General features: G+C 33.7%; 1 protein-coding gene across 1 annotated transcript in view; it reads left to right on the forward strand.

Annotated features, from left to right (window-relative positions):
* The first annotated feature begins 1,235 nt into the window (after positions 1–1,235).
* The window catches only part of LOC107657964 (CSC1-like protein 2), a 65,115-nt gene continuing 51,301 nt past the window's right edge, over positions 1,236–15,049 (forward strand). Inside the window, exon 1 of the mRNA XM_016446310.1 lies at positions 1,236–1,566. The gene's annotated coding sequence lies outside the window, so the exon portion shown is untranslated. The remainder of the gene's footprint in view (positions 1,567–15,049) is intronic.

Consider the following 15,049-nt stretch of genomic DNA (forward strand, 5'->3'; position numbering starts at 1 on the left):
GTGAACGAAGTTCGAGGTCATGCTCAGGTTGCAAATTGCCTCCAAGCTATGAAATAAGGAATACAAAAACTATTAAAAAGTGAATCATTTTTCTTGAACAATCCTATCAGCAGCCTGCAATTCCTCTCTTCACTAGCAGATGTCAGTGTGAGATCACAATACTCAGTTCATGTGAGATTGGTGATTTCATCTCTCACACCATGTGCTTGAAATACAAATCTTTTTTAATGAATGAAGACATTTTCTACACTTGTATATTTTATATACATACTTTTCTTTGTATACTTCAATTTCTGTGTGAGTGTTAAAGGAACAATGTCATTTTAGTGCATACTTGTGTAGAACACAAGGGTTGCAAAGCAAGCTTCGGAAAATAAATTAAATAGATTAATGGAAATTTCGTGATTTTATGCCAAATTACATGTTCATTAGGACCAAATGACAGCGTGTCACTGAAACGTGTTGGAGGATTTTATGTAAAGCTGCTTTGAAACGATGTGTACTGTAAAAAGCGCTATGTGAATAAACGTGAAATTAACAGAATAAAAAACAAACAAACGTGAAATGAACAAAATTTAACAAAAAATTAAATTAAATTAAAAAGAAGGTATTACAAAAAATAAAAGTAGGCCTATTGAATCGTTTTTTTATTTGATAAAAAATAAAAGTATTGAATCGTTAGCATTTTATGCAACGCTACTTTGAAACAATGTGTTCTGTAAAAATCGCAATACGAATAAACGTGAATTGAACGGAATAAATTAATTAATAAATTAAAACCCAGCACACGTCTGCAAGATGTCTGTTAAAGATCTCTTCATCTGGAAAGCATCTGCTGTGTACAAACATCTGATAGACGTCTCGAAGATGTCAGTTTTACATTCATTGTAAATCATTAAAGACATCTTCTAAACGTCTATTTGACATCTGATAGGAAACGTCCTATAGACGTATTGCAGATGAGCAAACACTCTAAAAAATAGTCTTGCAGATGTAATGCAGACGTCAAATAGACGTCTCCGTGACATACGTGTGCTATCAGAGAAAAGATAAAGTACAGGTGCATCTCAATAAATTACAATGTCGTGGAAAAGTTCATTTATTTCAGTAATTAAAAAATAAAAGTCTTGAATCGTTTTAATTAGGAAGAATACCGAGGGCTTTTATTTTCAATCGCGCTAGCGAACCATCAGGACTTTTACGCTGAAAAGTATCCACGCGGGCCGCCATTTTGAAACCGGTCCCTCACACAGCTGAATATATTAAGCCTCCAAATAACCGTTAACGTGTTTATATTCGTGGGGCGTCCTCGGTCCGTCCGCGGGCTCTCCTAAAGAAAACAAGCACAGCCCGGACCTGTAGCAATAAAAAAAAAAAAAAAAACAGTTGAAGAGAAATTACACTTCAGAGAAGACGCTGCGCGATTTTATTCTGATGAGGGTATTATTAAATGGGGTTATAAAGCTCGTTTGTGCCGCGTTGGATGTGGAAACGGATTTATCCTGTTCGGGATCTTGTCATTGGAGCAAAAGAATAACGTTACCGCAAATCCGATCGGACTGACAGGTAACACAAGGCTTTATTTCTATCGCGTTTGTGATACATTCGCTCTCGCTGTTTGGACGCGTTCGTTTACGCGACGCGTTGTCCGCTGTTAGTTACAGTAGCGTTAGCTAAAGCTAGCTTGTCTTTATTTACGGAGCAGCGCAACAAACACATCGATATTGTGTAACGCGTTTCTCTCTCTGTGAATGATATATTGTGTTCGGTTTTCGGTCAATCTTTCCGTTTGAATCGTTCAGAAACGCCGTGTGTTGATATGACACTCAAAACGCGTGTGTCTGTAGCTTTATTATACACTTTCATCTTCATAAAGCATCATTTATGCATTTAACACAGCCCTGATTATTTCGTTTTACACGCGCCCCGCAACAATAAAAGCAATGACAAGAATGTGCGAAAATGCAATAATGAACATTATTACTGAATATGAGTTCGGCTGCAACAGATGCGTGGCTGTGTGACCCGCCAACACCTGCGTTTGAGCTTTTTAGACACTTTTGGAAAATGTAAGATGAGTTTTGAAAGGGTTTTTTGAAGTATTTCTCACAGTGAGCACAGACTCTTTCTTATTTTATGCATCAGTTTTTTGGGAAACCAGTGTTTAGTTTGTAATGTGACTTATTATTGGCTTTGTCTAGTATTTTTGTATGTATGTGTGTAAAATGCTCCAACATTTTTAATTGCTTCTTCAAAATGTATTAATAGTGAAATCAAGCTGCAAAAAAATTTTTTAAACCAATAAAATAAACATGTATATATATATATATATTCCTATATATATATTTTTTTTTATTACATTTATTATTTTGTTAAATAATTTAGTTAGCTGCATTTATAAACTTTATTACATTTTATATAAATTATTAATTCAAAATAATTTTGTCATTTAAAGTCATTATTTTATTAGCATTTTTATTTGTATGCTAAATTGCACTCCAAGTCTAATGTAGTTTGTTTCATAATGCAAGCCTATATTTGTTTTTTTGGGGAATATTTTAATCTGTTTTGGCTGAATATGGTCAGATCTAGAGGTCTGATGAATGTATCATTAATTTTCATATTTTGGTACATTTTAACTGCATTTTTAAACAAATCTTATTAAATATAAATGCAAAAACAAAATGCTAAATATTACAAAACAAATATGGATTGTCATTATATTGGAAATAAAACAATCGCTTTAATAATTGACATTTTTATTTGTGTAGTAAATGGCACTCTTCCATAGTTTGCTTCACAGCATTAGACTATATTTATTATTTTTTGATAATGTTTCAATCTGTTTTGTTTTGCATGAATATGGTTTGATGAATGTCAGTAAATAAATTATATAATTTAAATTATTATTATCATCATCATTGAAGAAGGTGATGGAATTGGTGGCCAGTGGTGATTTATGTGTTGATTTCTATTCTTTTTCTGGAGGTTTGAGTGTAATGAGGTTTATTTGATTTTTCGTGGATGTTTATGTGATCGGAACACAAGCAAGTCTGATCAAGCAATAATGTTTTGCTGTCAAATTCAGTGAATCCAGTCAGGTTTGGTGTAACAGTCACTAGTTTGCATGAATAAACAACACGGATTTTGACCGACTCAGACCAGAACCACCTTAGTCTGCTTGGCTTAGTTAGTGGTTAAAACCTGGGCTGCTATAATAAGTTACAGGGACAATTGAAGAAGTCCCTCCATTGTAATGAGTGTGCTGTCAATCAAAAGAGCATGTAAACTGGCTGAACTGTTAGTTTGTGCATCTTTACCTTAAACTAGGCTTCAGTGCCTCTCTGCAAACTTGTGCTTTGTTTTTTGTCTCAGTTGTTTTTTGTGTGTTAATGTGTAGAGATGCTGGTTTACATTCACAGCCCGACTGTAAATCATGTTTCGGATAATGTGATTATACAGGCTTTAATGCTGTCAGCTTGTTCTCTCAGTCTCAGCTGTTGGTTTAAACACGGGTTATGGACTCAGCCAATGGCGTTTTTGCAATTCTGTGCTGCTAGTGTTGCACAAATTACATAATAGCTGATTCCTGAAACCCTGCAGTTTGTCTGTCCCATTGGGCTCAGTTTGAGTATCAGACCTCTAAGCCACAACTTTATTTATTTATTTTTTAATAATCTTTATATAAACTATATAATATATAGATTATATAAAAGATATTACATTTTTTATATAAATTATATTTTTATACAAATGATGATATACAGTACTTGTTATATATATATATGTATATAAATATTCTTGAAGTTATTTTTCCTCACATTTTTCTCCCAATGTTTAGAGCAGTGATCTTTTTATATAGGATAGAATATATAAAATATATTGTATTTTTTTATATAAATATTTTATTTTCATTTTATATGTATGTAAACTAACTCAAAATATTAATAGAAACTATGAAAACATTTTCAGCACTTAAAAAAATTAACTAGAATTATAAATTATATACAGTACTTGCATAAAAAATTAAAAGATATATATTTTGAAATATTTAAAAATATTACTTACATTCATACATTTTAAATTTCTCTCATATTTTCCTACAATATTTAGAGCCAATTTATTTTAAATTATCTTTTTAAATAAAGTAAATCTATGTTTTATAAAGATTTTTATATAGATTATATAAAATATATATTAAATTTGTATATACATTTTTTATATTTTTATATTAAATCTATAATATAAATTATATACAGTAAGTGTAAATTATATATATGTATCTTATCTTTTTTTCTTAATTAAATATTTTCCCTCAATGTTTAGATTATATAAATATATTATATTTTTATATAATATGTGTAAAATAAATTATGTACAGTATTTGTATAAAATACATTTTAAAATCACTCTGGAATCTTTTTTTTTTTTAATGATTAGAAAATGAAAAATATAAAAATAAAAATGAATTTAAAAACGAATAAAAAACTAGAAAACCATTTTGTTACTTGAAATAAAATAAAAACATATATCATATAAATTATATACAGTACTTATGTAAAAAAATACATTTGAAATTCCTTCTGGAAGTAATTTTTTTCGTCACAATTTGTTTTTTAATTTATTAATATAAAGCATATAATATAGATTTAGATTTATTTTTAGATTTCGATATATTATATAAAATAAAAACTAATTCAGAATATTGATAAGAACTATAATTTGAACTATTTTAGTTCCTTGTTTTAACTATAAAAACTACAGCCTCGGGGTATTGCTACTGGGCCAAGTTATAGAAGTGCATCCCCAAGTCTCTGATATTCTAGATCTGGCTCAGGATCCTCTAAAAGGTGACCCACAAATCACTTGAGACTTGGAACATTTTGATTTGCCACTTTGTGCTTGTACATCCAAACCTGCTGCCAAGGACAAACTCTAAATGATAAACACAAATACCATCACAGCTCATAGATGCGTCACTATCGTCCTCTGGATCGACATGTTTCGCCAGCAGAGAGTCTGTCCGTGTGAGATAAGCGTGTGCGGTCACATGATGTTCCGTGTGTCTGTCAGACTGATCTACAGCCTGCCAGCGGCGATCCTCACTGCTGCGTCATGCTGCATGCTTGTTGTTTACTGCCAGCCGTTCTCAACTGGTGTGTTGTGACCTCATTTTCAATGTCATTTTATTATGCTTTTATATTGCTAGACCTGTTATTTGTTTCAGATAGAAATTTTGTCAGTTCTAATGCTGTGTGGAGTTGGATATATTTGACCAAGTTAGATGAATGCATTTGGCTGACCGTTTTTATTCAAAGTGACATAGATTGCATTTAGACTTCAAACAGTTACGAATGGCTTGCAACACCAAGGTCATGGGTTCGATTCCCAGAGAAAGCAAGAACTGGTAAAATGTAAATGTGTACCTTGAATGCGATGTAAGTTGCTTTGGATAAAAGGTTGTTAAAAGCATGAATGTAAATGTAACTGGGACTTTTCTGTAGCTCAAAGAGTAGTGCAAGCAATGCCAAGGTCATGGGTTCGATTCCCAGGGAAAGCAAGAGTTGATCAAATGCATACAAATGTAAGTTGCTTTGGATAAAAGTATCTGCTAAATGCATGAATGTAAATGTGATTTTCCTGTAGCTCAAACAGTAGAAGGAAGGCGCTTGCAATGCCAAGGTCATGGGTTCGCATGAATGCATGAACTGATCAAATGTATACATTGAATGCAATGTAAGTCTCTTTGAATAAAACTGTCTAATAAAAGCATAAATGTAGATGTCATTGGGGCTTTCCTGTAGTTCAAACAGGAGATTTGGCGCTAAAGGCCGTTCAGTTTAGTGAACGAGTCAGTGCAGGAGAATTACAGCGAGTTACTCCCCACTTCTGGGAGACGTTTGATTGTTTGCCTAAAACGTTCTTGAGTTAACAGAAAAAAACAAACCTGAAATCAGTAGTGTTTGTTAAACTCAAACTTAGAAGTTTGAACTATGACTTGCATCAGTGTGGCATGTTTTGCATGAAAGATCTTGTTGCTGTTTACATTTAGATGAATGCATTTGGCAGATGCTTTTATCCAAAGTGACTTCAAGGTATTTATTTTATCACTTCATCCATTCCCTGGGAATCGAACCCATGACCTTGACATTGCTAAATGCATGCTCATATAAATGAGTTACAACTAGAGCCCGACCGATATATCGGTATCAGCCTTTTTTTTACTGCCTAATATCGGTATCGGTCGCAAAAAACCCATATCGGTCGGGCTCTAGTTACAACATCTAATTGTCTCATTACAATATGTTAATATAATGGAGATGATTTTCTGGTGTCTTGTGCATGTTAATTTGAGCAATTTGGTGCTTTCAACTTGGCGAGATGTTTGGTTCTTGGCTTGAAACGTTCTTGAGTTAATAGAAAAATCTAACCTGTAATTAGTAATGTTTGTTAAATCAAGCATGTTGCTCAAAGTTAATAGTTGGATCTTTGATTTCTTGATTTGCATCACGTTTTGCATGATTACATTTACATGCAGTTACTTAAGAAAATATGCAAAAAAATAGCCCAGACAAAAAAAAATTGTTTTTTGTCTGGGCTATTTTAATCGCTCTTTATTTTAGTTTTGTCACGTCATTTTCACATCTTGCATCAGTTTTGCATGAAAGTCAGTTGATCTTTTAGATTTTTACATTCAGATTAATGCATTTGGCAAATGCTTTTATCCAAAGCAGCTTTCTACAGCCCTCTACGAACACCTTGGCAATTGAATCGCCATTGGCTAGTAAATTTTTTTGTTTACTCGCCAGACTGATAAATATATACATACACATATACATATATACACACATATACACACACACACACACACACATATACACACACACACATACATACACACACATAAGTCAGAGAGTGTTCGGCGATAGAAAATATATCTGAGCTAAACTTATACTTAGCCTCCAACTCACACACTGGCGAGTAAAATCTGAGAATTTATTAGCAATTGGCTAATATTAGACATCATTTAGTCGCCAGAGTGAAGATTTAGTCGCATATGCGAGTGATTTACTCGCAATGTAGAGGGTTGTTTCTATGTAATTATTATGCATTTTATCACTTCATGCATTCCATGGGAATTGAACCCACGACCTTGATATTGCAGTGCAAGCACTTCTGTAACATGAGCTACTATATCTAGTTGTCTCATTACATTGTTTATATAATAATAGAGGTGACTTGTGCACTTTAATTTGAGCAATTTGTGCTTCCTCCTCTGGGAGATGTTCGGTTGTTTGCCTAAAACCTTCTTGAGTTAATAGAAAATCAAACCTGTAATTAGTAGTGTTTGTTAAATCAACCCTGTTGCTCGAAGTTAGTAATGCAGCAAGTTTTGCATGACAAACACTGCATGCATTTACTTCATAAAATGTAAAAATCTAGTTGCTGTTTTTATCTGGGCTATTTTAATCACACATTTCCATTTTCACATGACGAGAGAGTGGGAAGTGGCATGACATTTAAGATTGCATTATTTAATTCTAGTTTGTTGTCACAGAGATGCATTTAATCAAATTAAACTCAAATCTTATTGCATGACTGTTTTTTTATTAAAACATTAAGCTAATTATAAGTGTCCGTTTTCGTTTTGATGTTCAGAAATATTCAATTTGAAATTCGTTGTGAAATATTTTTGGAAGTCTGAATCTTTTTGAATGCATCTGCTGCCACTTGTGTGTTTGTTTATTAAATATTCAGCTTTAAATAAGAGTGTTGTGCTAGAAGCTCAATTTAGCATGTTTTTTCATGCTTTTATATTTATGCATTTGCAAGGTCCCTGAGAGCTGAACCCATGACGTTGATGTTTCCAGCAGCGTCATGGTGTACTTCTAAAGCTTCTCCTGAGTTCACTCATGACTGGTTTACGAGGACAGCACTGACTTCATGACAGAAATATAACGATCAGCAGATCAGGATGAGGAATTGCATCTCGAACCTCCTGAGGGAATTCCTCCCGCTCCAGACGGTCTGCTGAGGTCACGTCGTCACCAAGACAGATATTTAACTTGATGTCTGTCCGCACGCCTCTGATAAAGGCCAGTTGCGAGCAGCTTCAGGATATTGATAATCCAATAAAAGCAGACGCTATCAAGTGGTTTGGCAGGTCGCTGGGAAAGTGTTTCCTGCTCGCCAAAGGAAGACGTGCCATTTAATGCACAAGAGAAAGCTCTTAATGAAATGTTTACAGTTTTAATTCGATTACATCAAGAGCCAGGAGATGTTTCATATTTCATATGGGGCATGTGATGCTGTGTAGATAACTCGATTGAACATGGTTTTTAATAAGTGCAGCGGTGCAGGACATTACTGAACAAATCAAATTATCTCAATATAGAGCAGCGTAACAGTCTGGTTTCATAAGTAAAATCCCATTCATTTTGGCCATCTAGTGACCCCTCCCCCCAGCCCTGATCGTCCATCGTGATGTTTCACTGTAGACATCGTCTGATGCAAAATTTGGGTCACTTTAATGTGCATCTGGAACACAACATTCACCAGCCATCTTCACAAACCTGTAATATGCATATAAAAAAATATATATATTAATTACTCAGTTATATTACAATATTAATATTTTTTTATTTTTGTTTTAATTTAGTAATTAATTAAATTAAATTTATATTACGAAACTTTTTTATTAAAATATATATTTGCGCTCTCTCTCTCTCTCTCTCTCTCTCTCTATATATAATATGTGTGTATATACGTGTATGTGTGTGTGTGTGTGTGTATGTGTGTGTATATTAGACTTGTGCCGGTATTCGGTAATGCGATATATCACGGTAATGAATATGCACGATATTGTTATCGTGAGCACTTCTAAATACCGTGAATAATTATATATTACAAATTATTCAAAATTTTGAATGCATTTTAAGAATACTTTTCCCATCAACTGGTCAAAATGCACAACACCTTGGCCAAATTGTGCAGCCCTACAAACAAGCACAGAAATTCAGGATTTAAAAAAAAAAAATGCATTTAAAATTGCGATTGGAATTTGTTTGTTTTTTTTCCTCCAAATCTTACTGCCCTACCTTCTAGACCGTGACCTTTGAGATTAAATGATGGCATTTGCTTCTGTAGAAGATGCAAGTCATATTAAATCATCTTGAAATGCTAACCAAAGCCTATTAGATACCAAGACTATTGATTAGTTTATCCTTCTTTCATCCTCTCCTTTTTTATATTCCTGTATTCTCCTCTCTGATTGAGTTCTGCCTCATTCTACGGCTGTTAAATACCGTATTGTCCCGAATATAAGACGACCCTGATTATAAGACGACCCCCTTTTTCCAGATGTACCTTTTGGAAAAAGGCTTTTTAAAAACCAAATCTTATTTCCAAGAAAAAAACAACGTCTTATATTCGGGTCAATACGGTACTATTTGCTGACGTTTTTCTCAAAAACCAAGAGAATGTGACATGCAGACATTGCTAACTGACAGCAGAAACATGATCAAGGTCTCTTATGTTCATGACATGATGGTGGTTTTGCTCATTCGTCACTCAGAACTCACTCTCTGGTGACTTCTGTCGATTTCAACTCGCAGAATATGATTGTCACGCTAACATGATTGAACACAACTATATTAAACCGGTCTGATGCTGCCATCATGTGACTGAGTTTGGTTGATAACTTTGGTAATTTTATCAGGCTTTGATACAAATATAACCAGCCGTCCAGAGTAATATCAAATGACGGCACAATGATGTTCGATCCGATGTGATGATTCAGTCTCGTTGGCTTTTACTGAACATAATCTGAGTTTGAAGAAGCCACTGGCACTAATGGCTCTTTATGATCTACTTAGGCTTACGATGCTTTTGAGAAGCGCTGCTCTGCTTCTCATTTTGTTCATGGTCTTCAGATCTTTCTGTGGAAATCCATTCCTCTTTCTTTTGATTGAGAGAAGAGTCTCAGCTCACACTAAAGCTCTTTTGTCCACTTGATGTCATCCTCCGAGGGAGTTTTCCTCTGAATTAGCAAATGCACGTGAAGAGCTGATAAATAGGAAACGTGGATTAGGGCTGCACGATTATGACAAAAATCATAATTGTCGATTATTCCCTTGAAATTGTAATTGTGATTATTAATTACGATTATCACAATTTACATTGATTGATGTTTATACAATTGTTTGATGCAACTGCATGCCGTATTTTTATATGAAAATAAACAAGCTGAAAAACTTTTAGTGCTTTTCTATAGTATTAAGCCTCAAATGTCAACTATACATCGGATTGGTTTCTTCTTTAAATTATAAAAAAAGTAAAAATATGAATGGTATTATAATGTTATACTAAAACCAAAACAATGGAAAAACCCTTAAGATAACAACATATCTTAAGCGTGCAGAATAACATAAGTGAACTTTGAACGGTTAATTGCCGCTTTGAACGATTACGTAATTGTGGCATCCATAATTGTAATCGCGATTAGAAATTCGATTAATTGTGCAGCCCTAATGTGCTTGTTAATGAAGATATTCTTCGCCGTTCCTCTGTTGGAGTTTAACGTGGTTAATGTCATTGTGCTTTATTCTGGGCTATTAAAAATAAAACTAGGGGTGGGAGAAAACATCGATTCTCCGATGCATCGTGATTCTCTCTTCAATGATTCTGAATCGTTTCGAAACATTTCAGAATCGATTCTGAGCTTGGTTTTTTCCTGCATATGGCACGTTTGTGCGCTAGAGACAGTCTCGGAGGGCTTCATTTCCCCCTTTATTACTTTATATTTGCTTGTACGTTTTGAAGCCATATTTAGTTGGTTAATTTCTTAACAATTGTTTTGATTTATTATTACATTGTAATTATTTTAAAAAGTAGCCTGCTTATATAATCGAATAAAAATGCACAAAATAAATTTGATATAAAATTTATATGAAAATGTAGCCATGTGCAGTAATATTGAAAATTGAGGGTGCAACGCATCATGATATCGAATTGAATCGAATCGTTGACATGATAATCATAATCGAATCGTGAAGCCAGTGAAGATTCACACTCTTAATTAAAACACACAATGTTTTCTAAAAGCTGTGATAAAAGATTAATGCTGCTAACAACTTTATCCTTAAAGAAGTGTTTTTCCTTCTCTGTGTTCTTATTTTACTACTTCTTCTGCTTCTCCTCCTTCTCATTGTTCTTCTCCCCTTCCTTTTGCTATTCCTTGTTCTCCATCTTCTTTTCTCATTGTTGTTCTTTTCCTTCTCATCTTTCTTCTTTTTGTTGTTGCTGTTGTTGTTGTTGTTCTCATTCTTCTCCTTCTCATTGTTCTTCTTCTTCTTGTCCTCATTTTTTCCTCCTTGTTGTTCTTCTCCTTCTCGTTCTTCTCCTCCTCCTCCTCCTCATTTTTCTTTTCCTTCTCATCTTTCTTCTTTTTGTTGTTGCTGTTGTTGTTGTTGTTCTCGTTCTTCTCCTTCTCATTGTTCTTCTTCTTCTTGTCCTCATTTTTTCCTCCTTGTTGTTCTTCTCCTTCTCCTTGTTGTTGATATTCTTTGTGTTGTTCTCATTGTTTTCATTATTGTTATTCTTCTCCTTATTCTTCTCAGTCTTCTCTATCTTCTTATTGTTCTTCCGATTTTCTTCTTGTTGTTCTTCTGTTCTTCTCGTTGTTCTTGTCCATCTTGTCATTCTTCTCATGGTTTTCTCCTTCTTCTTCTTCTTCCTTCTTCTCCTTTCTTTTGTTTTGTTGCAATTGTGTTTTTCATTGATAGTCAGAACAGATTGAATTTGAGATCATAAGACGCACCATAAACTCTGTTAGTGTTCAGGTCAAGTTATTCATGTCTCTGAGTAATCTTCGTAGAAGATGATGAGACCCGTATTAATAATATGTGCCATAAATCACAATTTAAAATAATGTGATCTTCAAATGTGCTGGCCTGGAAAACACAATTACATCATTAACCTGTTACTCCACATTTAGTCAGAGCTTATATCATAATTTGTGTGTGTGTGTGTGTCCTACTTTTGTGTCAACTGGAGGTGCTGGAAAATTCAATGCTTTATTGATTTTAAGTCAATATTAATTATTTTAATAATTTATGCATATATTAAATGTTTCTGTCCCATTTTCAGTGGTAAAAACGTCCCAAATGGAGATATCTGAACATGGCATGGTTATTATATGATTAAAGATCTCACTCATTTCTCCAATTTTTCTTATTCCATCCTCTCTGTTTCCACTGTTCCTCGTTTTGATGCAAAAGTAGGAGAAAATAGAAACACCCTTTTGCTTTTTATAACTGTAAGTAGGTTAGTGGGTTCAGTGTAAATAAATAAAAATAAAAAGAGTGCAGTTAAGCCCTGGCTGTATCCTTAAGGGAACGCCTTTATATTTTTAACGCCGAGTTCTTGGATTTTTTTCAATACACTGAATTCAGAATAATCACATCTCGTCCGAACGCATCCATGAGCTCCAGAAGATCCAGCTGAACTCTGGATGAGGCCGTTTTCTGATGGCCGGATCGTGGATCAGATTCCCAAGAAGTCATTATTTACTCTCCTTCTTTTTCATGCTTTTTGAGCTCGAAACGCTTCAGTCCCACTTCATTGTAATTGCATGAAAAGCCTTCAGATTTCTTCCTTTTTGTGAAGAAGGAAAGTCAGTATGAGCATTTTTTTTTTTTTTTTGAGTAAACTTATTTTCAATCAAGTTTTGGAAGCTTTGAACCAAACTGATCAGTTCAGGGATGAATCACAACGTTACAACATCTGATTTCCCAGCAAAACATTTGAACAAGGCGAAGATGATGATCGAGTCGGATGAGTAAATCTAGCCTCTGCCTACAAAACTCAAAACAGCCCTCTTCCTGTTTCCATGGTAACGGTGACATCTCTCATTGGCTGATCTTGCTTTTACAGTTTTAAATAAACCATTAAAAAAATGAAATGCTGGAGTTATGAAACAGATTTTTTTCATAACTATTTTATTTATTTATTTATTTTATTAGAACTGAATGGTTGTTAAAAACCAGATTTTATTTTTTACTATATTTATTTATTTTTTTTTTTATCAGAACTGAATGGTTTTTAAGAACCAGATTTTTTCAGAACTATTTTGTTTTTATTTTATTTATTTATTTTTTCATTCTTTTGTTTTTGTTTTATTTTAACAGAACTGGATGTTTTTAAAGAACTATTTTATTTTATTGTTTTATTTTTTTTATCAGAACTGAATGGTGTTTACATTAGTCTCTGTTAGCTGTTATAATACAAATACTATAAATAGACAACACCTCTTTTTATTACAAGATAGAAGATAAAGCAAACACACCAGTGTAGTTTGATTCATTCAGTTCTTTGTAATGACGAATGAGCCTAGAACTGAATGAATCAGTCTGAATCAGTCGAATGACTCACTGAATCATTTGGAGATGATAGTGAATTACCAGCTGACTCACTCACTGATCATCACCATTTTCAATCATATCTGAATCGACCTGAGAATGGTTGATGAGTTGAGCTTACACAACCGGTCAGTAATTAACTCTCTTAAGTCTCATGTGTATTTAAAGATACACATTTAAGAGCGTCTGTCTTGAGGGGTTTTTATGCCGTTTTTATTTTTGGAATCCTGTTGAACTGTATTGCATATGGATTATGAATCGTGATAGTCATAATTTGTGATGCTTTGAGTTTGAATGAATGGAAATAATTGCGCTGCCATCTGGTTTGAGAGCCGTGTTAGTTTCACTCACAGTTTTGCTCCGTTTGTTTTCCGTTGATGAATGGAGAATATTAATGACCACATGTCTTACTGTAAAGACCATGAGCCTCTTGAACGTTATTGGACCGGCGTGACGGGCTGCTTTGACTTTCTGTCAGGACGTTCTCTTGCGTCTTTAGAGAACCTGAGCACTCTCTGACATTGACAGGTTGTCTGTTTCTTCACTATAGCTGTGCTAAAACTCCATTATTGGCCGTCTGTTGTGCTTTGCCTCTTATTTGGTTCAGTATCTCTGCGTCTGTGATTATTTTGCTTGATTGTATGCAGCTGGGTGTTTGTTCTGAATGCACGAGTGTTGCTGCTTCAGAACCGAGACAGAAGGCTTGCACTAGTGCTGTTTCACAATCTATTGAGCTCCTTTGTCTGCATAGGCAGCTTCATACTAAGGGGACATTCACACATGCTTTCCGTCTGTGCTATATATATATATATATATATATACACAGTGCGTGCATAATTATTATGCAAGTTGATATTCTGGTCATATTTTTTTTCCAAGCACATTTTACCAATTCCAAACCACATCAATCTTAATAACTACTATTCGTTTTGTCTTTAATCATTTATAAATGATATATAATTGTCTATGAAGGATGGAAGTGAAAAACACCTTATATTCAGGTGTGCATAATTATTAAGCAGGTTTTATTTTACAGATAAAATGATTTTAGTTATAAATTTTAGTATGGACTAAAAATGACCTTGAACTTGTTTATTTGTTATTATTATTTATTTATGGTAAATATTAATAATGTCATGTACTTTTCAAGTAAACATGGTGGTTTTCTCTTACTCTTGTCAATATTGTTTTTAAGGCTAGGCAAGTTTATTTATATAGCACATTTCATACACAATGGTAATTCAAAGTGCTTTACATAAAAGAAATTATTGTTGTTTAATATTAAGTGGCAGGTTCATTAGGCGCATTCTTATTGTGAAATAAACCGACTGTTTGAATTTAATATCTTACTAAGACGGATATTTTGACCAAGAACATTTGACCATGCAGTGCACAAGTGCATACAAAGAGATGCATAATATGAGCATTTAAAAGCAGCTGTTTTTTACTCAGACACTCAGTGGGTTTAGTTTATATTTGGCACTACAGATAATGTAGAAATATTTATATTTTTATATTTAATATTTATTTTTACATTTCAAGGCTCGAAATTGCGACCATTATGGTCGCATATGCTCCCGAAATTTAATCTGTGCGACCTCAAAATATATTTGGGAGCATTTGTGCGAGTG

This window comes from Sinocyclocheilus anshuiensis, unplaced genomic scaffold (genome assembly GCF_001515605.1).
Source record: "Sinocyclocheilus anshuiensis isolate Anshui unplaced genomic scaffold, SAMN03320099.WGS_v1.1 scaffold147, whole genome shotgun sequence".
Lineage (NCBI taxonomy): Eukaryota > Metazoa > Chordata > Actinopteri > Cypriniformes > Cyprinidae > Sinocyclocheilus > Sinocyclocheilus anshuiensis.